Source organism: Cryptomeria japonica, chromosome 7 (genome assembly GCF_030272615.1).
Source record: "Cryptomeria japonica chromosome 7, Sugi_1.0, whole genome shotgun sequence".
NCBI lineage: Eukaryota > Viridiplantae > Streptophyta > Pinopsida > Cupressales > Cupressaceae > Cryptomeria > Cryptomeria japonica.
This window is the reverse complement of record NC_081411.1, coordinates 278,198,882-278,207,635: the sequence shown is the minus strand read 5'-3', so window position 1 is coordinate 278,207,635 and position 8,754 is coordinate 278,198,882.

Below are 8,754 nucleotides of genomic sequence, written 5' to 3'. Positions count from 1 at the left end.
AATGTGAGCTCCCTTTGGTTGGAGACAGACTTGTAGGCTTATGCTACTCGCCTTCCAATCTGCCCATCTTATCAATCATTCAATCTGTAGTCGATGAAGATAGGCAATCTCCAAGTTTGGCTCATGATATTATGTGACTTGGATGCCACAGGCATTTATATGTTCTCTTCTTACAATCTCCACTTTATGCAAAATAGTCATTATGGGCCAGCCTTAAACAGCACACACTAAGCGTTGACCGCTTAGGTGGCTGTGGGGCCCATTCCTTTCATATAGACATTTCATTATTGTCCGTTCCATTCAAATAAACTTTACCGTTAACTTTAAAATTCAAAATGTTCCTGCCTAGAAGTTCCACCGGATTTCCATCTACTTCCATTTTTATTTGCAGTATATTCTATGATGCGTTTATTTTGGGTCTAAAATGGTAGTACGGATTGACTAACACGCATGTTAGTTGCGTGTTTTACACCGTCAATTAAAATCCGTTTTGGAGCCAGAATAGCCGCGGCCCCATACCTCTACCAAAATGGGGGTAGAGCTTCTGAACAGGGTAGACATCCATCAAAACATAACAAAAGGGCATGACTGTAAAAGCTCTGGCAGACATGAATGCAAAAATGTGGAAGCATAGACAAAGGCACATGAATTGTTTGACCAGAGGCCTCAAAGAGAGTGCTATGATTGCAAGATATGCAGAAAATGCTTTTGATTAAAAGCGTTCAGATATTTTCAATTGAAAGCTATCGAACAGATGTAAAGCATTGCCAACATCTCCCATCCTGTGCAAAAATGGGAGCTTTGGAATAGAGTATGGACATTATGAATAAACGATGTAGGAATTTTGTCTGGTGCTGTAGCTGCAATTATCCCGGTAGACATGTATGAAAAATGTATAAGCTTAGACAATGCACGTGAACCGTTCCACAGAATACCTCAAAGAAATATGCTCTCACAGAACAGCCTGGATTTGCTAAAAATGGCTTTAGAAACTTTCAATAAAATGCGATTGGCAGGCGTAAAGTTTGGACGTCAAAATTAGTAGCATTTGATCTACTGTTGGCATTACCCATGGCTAAATTTAGGATTAACTTAAGAAGCTTTAAAAATTATTATTGTTACGAGGGATTAAAACATTTAACTTCTTAATGTTTTGGCAGTGGGGCTTACAATTTTGTTTTATACAATTGTAGAACACTGATAACAGTGTGGCTATATTGTAAGAATTATTTGTGATGGTTCAAAACAATTAAAAGAGTCAAGTTAATTAATATTTAATGAATCTTTCAATCTTTTTCAATAAATAATATTCATAACAAATTATTTTAGAAAGTATGAGATGTTCTGAAAAATGTGAAGCTTAAAAGTTAAGAAATTATTTCATTTACATTTGGTCACATGTCCTCTTCAAACTATTCATTATGATATCTTATATCCAATAGCTAGCATTTATTTAAGTGATTCTGGAGTATGACAAAGCTAAACCAAAACTTATATTCAATTGTTCATTTTTTTGAGACCAATAAAGTCATTCCATAAAATTAAGGGTAACACATATAGTATAAATTAATATTTATTGATTTATATTTAGTTGATGACTCATTTTGTCTAAATTTTGGTATCTCATCTTTGGATGTTATATGTGGTCACAAAAATAATTCCGTTTACAATTTTTAGAAAGAATAAGTTGCACAAATATAAACTAAAAATTACACATTTGAATGTGAATTGTATGTGTAATTATCTTTCTCGAAATTAAAAAAATATTTTTAAAAAAATTCAATAAAAATAGAAACAAATAAAATTAATCAAATTATATAAGTATGATTAAAAATGCCAACAAAATAGATACAAGCAAGTGGCTAACCTTATGATCCCATGCAGTTGCTTAACTCTATTTTCTGCATAAATTTAAGCAGTTAAGTGTTCCCATGCAACTTTAAAATTGTGAAAAAGGGACAATTTAGAATCTTTCCTTACTTTGGTGGAGCAACTATTGTTTAGGAATTAAAAATAAGCCATGGAAGAAAAGGGGGGTCTGGAAATAAGCAGTGACTGCTTATTAACAAAAGTTCCACGTGGCTCCACAATTTGCTCTCCCTCTTTTTTTTAAAGATTTTATTTCTATTTTATTTTTCAAATTTTAATTACACAAATTAGTATTAATACTATTAATAAGAAATCAAAATGTTTTGTTTAAAAATAAGTAGCAAAGATAAATATTCATGGGGCCACTGCTCCACAAATAATTCCTAAAAATATTGAGCAGCAGTTGCTAGCCAAAATAAGCTAAGCAACTGCATGGGAACATGCCCTAATTAATGAGTGATGTATAATAAAATAGATGACCCAACTAACCTATTGAATTCATATTAAAAGACCCCACTGTTTAGATTAGACGTAAAAATTTGAAGGAGATGATTAATAAATGGTAGATAACATTGTGGCTATGTAGTAAGGATTATCCCAAAGGAAGAGAAGGGTTGCAATAAAGGGAGATTTGAGGAGCTGTAAAGTTTGAAAAGTAAGAATGTGAAGATTAGACAAGTAAATAATGTAGAGGAAGGGAGGCCTTTGAAAGGCCATGTGATCATAGATTTTTTGTGCACATCCATGTGATTGATTTGGAAATAAACTACTTTTAATTTTAGTCTGCAATTAACAATTGAATGGAAATAAAGCTCGTCTTTGTTTTATGTTGTGTGTTTTTTAATTTCTAAGTTGGTAGGCAAAGTGGGAGAACCCTGTCTTGCATCAATAAGGTTTATTTAACCATAAAAGAAATATAAACTATTTGCAAAGAGAAATCTATTGGGAAAATGTAGGTCACATATTTAGTGTGGCTAATGCTATGTAATGCCCCTTACTAGGAGTAAGCATGTTTCCCATAATTAAACATACATTATCATTCCTTCACTTAGATTATTGAAACTAGAGAATAATTAATTATATTCATAATGCAATTAAGAATTATTAAATTTAGACATCATCCCTACTTCTTTCCTAACCTTGAAGGAGGACAAGGATTTGTTGTCATAGGGCACTTGGAAACTAGTCTACAAGTAGGCTCCCTCAAGGTTTCAGGACTTCAGATCCATACCCCATCTTGGGCTTACCTATCTTGTGAAGATTTACTCTGCCTCTCCCTACACACACCAACCTATCTTCTTGAAGGAAATATCAAATGATTAAATACCATACTATTAATATAATAATCTTTTATTTATTATGAATGGATATATACATAAATACAATTAAGTATAAATCTAATCTCCCTATTATTAACAAATGCAAATCTTATTGACAATGCTTCTTTATACATATTGATACTCAAATAAATATAATAGTTTATATTATAGTTATATATATTTTATCATTATTCCTAATAGATTGTGCAAACATAACATATCATAAATGTAAATAAGAATATGATCATAATTAAGCTATGATATACCAATATGTTGTTATGATAATGATAGCATTTAAGTTTGATTTCTTCTTTGATGCGAGCTTAACGTCTTTTTCCCTAATCTCCTTTAATGCTTGACAATAGTTGTTATTATAAACTAAAGCTATATTTATCTGAGTTCATTTTTATGATTCCCTCTTCTTAAATGCATAACCATTATATATCCTTGAAGTCGATATGTAGAGTCATCCTTGCTTACAAAGGAGGTGGTCATGTTTCATAAGGAGGTGTCTCTTTCTTACCAGTTCTTGTCCCTTCAAGTCTTCCATTAAATTGTTAATTATTATTAATCTAATTATATCAATTTCATAATCATTCCTCTTTACTCAATTTTATTCCATGATTATTGTCAATATGGTGATCACTGCTTTTGCTAAATGAAATTATTTCTTTATTAATACCCTAATCGCTATCTCATGACATCATTCATTGTGTCAATGTTTAGTAAATTAATTTTTATTTATTCCTAATAGACCATTGATCCTATGCTCCTTCTTTTGTCTATTTCAGTCTTACTGATCTTAATTGCTATTGTAATCATATTAGATCATTATCATAATGGGATCATTTCTTATAGCACTTGCTGATATAATTACATGAGGTCAAGCTTGTTTTTTTATTTAGTTCCTTAATCATGTGTATGCATCTCATCTTATCAATGAGTATATATCGCTCTAGCTATAGGTTTTGAATCAAGTGCTTAATATTTGATGGAGCAGAATCACTATTTATTTTTTCTATTTACTTGTCTAACAGAGGTTATAAGAAAATTGTGGAATCTTAAAATTAAGATAATTTTCTAAGTCTATCACCTAGTCAACATCCTACTAGTGTTGGCAATCCCACTAAGGGGATTCCTCATGCTCCCCCTTGCAATGGTGTTTCGATTGATAGTATTGTGTGTATTGTTGTTTGTCAATAAAGGAAAGATCGCTCTTTCTCTTCTTCCCAAACTCTTCCTCGAGTTGTGGGTGAAAATTCCATCCACCCTTGATGTGGATTATTAGTTGCTCTACTAATGTGTTGTAAGTGGGCTGTTTTGGCCCTTGTTGTCAGAGATTTGTTCTTGATCAGTTGTTTGTAGCCTTTTTGGCTTGTCTTTGTATAGGGTCAACACCCTTATTTGTTGCTTTATTATTCAAAAACACCTCTAAAATCAAATATTAGATAATTCATTCTAGTAACCCTCTCAATATCACCATTCCATAAGAGAATTATCATAATATGATTTCTTAAATAATACCATCAAATAATATTAGCTCATAGATTTATTACAAATGAAATGTTACTAATATTAATTATTTCTTTGCTAATTTTTTACCACTTTTTCAAGGGTGCACTATAATTTATTTTCTTAATCTTATTTATGATAAATATGATTATATGATTACTCTTTAGTAATATTCCTAAAAATACAATTTTAATTAATGAATAAGGTTAGAGGGAGTCACATCTTTATTGAAATAATGAAAGCAAGAAATTGAATGTAGAGCATCTAGACACTATATAAGATAGACATTAAACCAATAAAACTATGACATGCAAGGCAATCATTTATACCTCACACATAGGCCATAAAACATTAGAGCCATTGTAACATAGGAATGATAAAGCATATTGTCTAGATCAAAGCCATATTTGATTGTGTCTATTTTTTTTCTTTTCTTTTCATAATAATCTATTGTGCTTTATTTCACTCATCATTAGGAGCTATAAGAGGTAGTTAGGATCTTTCATATTTCAAAGAGATGTGGCCCAAAATAACCCCCATAGAAGGTGGATTTGATTCACATTTAACAAGGGATGAATCTTTCTACATGGTAGGAGGTTATAAAAAATTTTCTTATAGTTCAACGATATAGAGTTAGCATTCAAACCATCAAGTAGCTCAAAGAAGGAAATAATAGACTATTAATAATAAAATTTTGGGGAATATCATCTTTTCCCCATAAATTTTGATTATCTAATTTTCATCTATACATGTGCATTTTATAGTAATTTGAACTAAAATCTAATACTTATAGTAATGCAATAGCATACCATTAGAATAAATACCATGTTTAGGTATGGTCTACTACTTTCAAAGAAATGTCAATGTAAAACTCATACAAAATATCAAAATCAACAAGGATGCAAACAAATTTTTTATGTGTTAATTAGATGCATTTATGTTTGTAATTAGGAAGCATCCCAATAAATTAAAAATTTCTTAAAACCATGAATAAATCAAAAACTTAAAAAGGAGATTTAAAAGTTGAACCTAAATATGCAAACAATAAAAGAATTCATACCATGATTGAAATGAAACTAACAAATCTATAAAGGACTACATCTGTAGTATCCCTACTCGTTTGAACTATTTAGACTCGTATTTTTATTATTGTTTCTTTTCAGTGGATATGTTACCATGATGTGTTATTCATATTTTTATGACATTATTTCATGCTTTATCCGGATATGAGGTGCATAATTTATTTGCAGTATTTCAGTACTTGTGATTTATGGCATTTTATGGGTTATTGCTATGTACTGACATTTTACTTTATTTATGCAATGTGGAATTATATGTTGTGTTTGCGAGTGTATTGGATGCAAGGAGACGATTTTCCTTCACTCATTTCGGTGAGACAGGAAACGTCGCGATTCTCCTTCATCGATGTGTATGTCATGTTTTCTATATTGTATATATGCATGTGTGGTTTGGTGATGCAGGATATTGCAAGTACAAGTACCGGGTAGGTACGGAGTATCATCTCCACCTGGCTTCACAAGTCTGAGCGTGCCTTATATTTTTTGATGGAAGTGGAGGAGATAGTAGTTGACCCTATTTTACTCATTTACACTCATGTGAGTGTCGTCAATTGATCATCTTGTCAGTTTGTTGGGCCTTCGTATTTTGTCGTTTGATCTTTTTATGGGTAATTGCTTGAGATTTGTTCAATTTGAGTGTTTTAATGGATTTAATTAATTAAGTTTGTGGAATTATCTCATAGTTGAATTGTTTATGCATTGAGATTATAAATTTAGTTAATTAAAAGAAATTATTAAATTGAGTTGCAAGCTGCATGATATTAGAAATATATTTTTATTTAAATTTTTGTGGAAAAATAAATTAAATTAATTGTATTTATTATTTCCTAGAATTTTAAATAAATAAATGAATAAAAGAATTAATTAGAATTAAAGTATTGTTTTAATTTCTTTATTTAGAAAATTAATTAATTTGCATGAGAAAAGAAAAGAAAGAATAATGATTTTTAATTATTGCATGTTGGCTTATCTTTTGTTATAAAATTAGAAAATAAAATAAAATTATTTTTATTCTAAATTTAGGTTTTTGAGAAAAAGCAATTCAACCTAGAATGTTAGTTTAAATAGGGGAATAGGTCTTTATTTTAGATACATAGGAAACAAGTCAGAAAATTAGAAGAAGAAAATTATTGGAAAGATTAGGGCTCTTCTACAAAATTCTTCCAGGAAAGCTATACCAAGTTGGGTGGCTTCTTTTGATTTTGTTTTAAGAAAATATTTCTCTTCTTCTATCTCTCTGAGTGATGTGTGTATTAAGGTGTTTGTCAAATTTGACATCCTGTCTGATTATTTCTTGATATTGGTTAAGTCCATTCCTTAAGATAATTTCTAGTTTATGGGAAATTTTTCAAGATTTTTATTGTGTATGGAAATTTCAAGATTTGGGAGGAATGGGGCTTACGGGAGAAATCATTCCCTCTTGTTTGATTTGGCTATGGTAGTATATTAATTATATCTCTGTGGAATGGTTTATTTATCTTAGAAATAAATTTAATTATTAATTAAATTTATTGGGATATTTAGGTTTTCGAAAAACAATTTACTCAAACGAAAAAATTTATTAAATAAATTTTGTGAGAGAGAATTTCCTTGATATTGAAAATTTATTTATTTTATTATTGTATTTGGGCAAGGAAATTAAATTAAAAAAAAATTAATTAAAAAAAAATTAAAAAATAATAATAAGGGGATTTCGGTAGCACGGCTACCGGGGGTAGCACTACTACATGCGGTAGTACCTACTACCGATGGTAGCAAGTGCTATCGGTGGTAGTACCTGCTACCGCAAGGTAGCAGTACTACCACAGTAGTACCTGCTACCGGCGGTAGCATGGTACCGTGTCTTTTGCCTAGTTTTCTAGATTTCGCCCAAACCGAAATTTGTTGTTCAGTTTTTCATGCAGTTTAATATGTTTAAAATTAAAATTAAATTATTATATATGATATATGATATATATATATATATATATATATATATGTATGTATATATATGTATATATATATATATATGTATGTATATATATATATATATGTATGTATATATATATATATATGTATGTATATATATATATATATATATATATATATATATATATATATATATATATATATATATATTCATATATATATATATATTCATATATAGTGTTTTTTTTAATATGGCATTAAATTATTTAGTATTATTCTTTTAATACTATGAAAATTAATTCATGAGTTACCTAAAAATATATTTTGTAATATGATTGTAATAATATATATATATATATATATATATATATATATATATATATATATATATATATATATATATATATATATATATTGTAGTCACATAAATCTGTCCAGTTTAATTAAATGAATATTTACTATTTATTTGATTAAAAATCCACTAGCCATCAGTTAATTAAATTAATATTCAAATAATTCATCTTCAAAACATTCTCCTATTAATTAAATAAATTATTCAATTTATTTTAATTCATTCATTAAACCAAATTCACAATCAATTAAATGAATAAATCATATTTATTTCATTTAATCCCCTATTCCTCTTTTAAATAAATTAAATAAAACATTTATTTAAATCATTTACCCCCCCCCCCCCCCCCCAACTTGCATTTTCCTACAAATGCAACTTGCATACATTTATTGAAATAAATTAATTAATTTTAAAAATCCTATTTTCCCTCACCCACCAAATCCACCTGCAAATCTAATCCCCTTCTAGATTCTTCTAACATCTTCCTAATTAACCTAATCCATCCCCTAATTATTGTCACATTCCTAAGCAACATGGAATCACTTCTCAAAGACTTCAAAGTCTTTGAAAAGCATTTAATGCTTTGTGTGTTCAACAATTTAACCTCCAAAGTCTTCCAAAACCACTAATGGCTCTTACATGACCATTAATGGCTCTTACATAACCATTTATGGTTATTTCAACTTGCACTCATGTGTCTCCTCAAGCATTTATT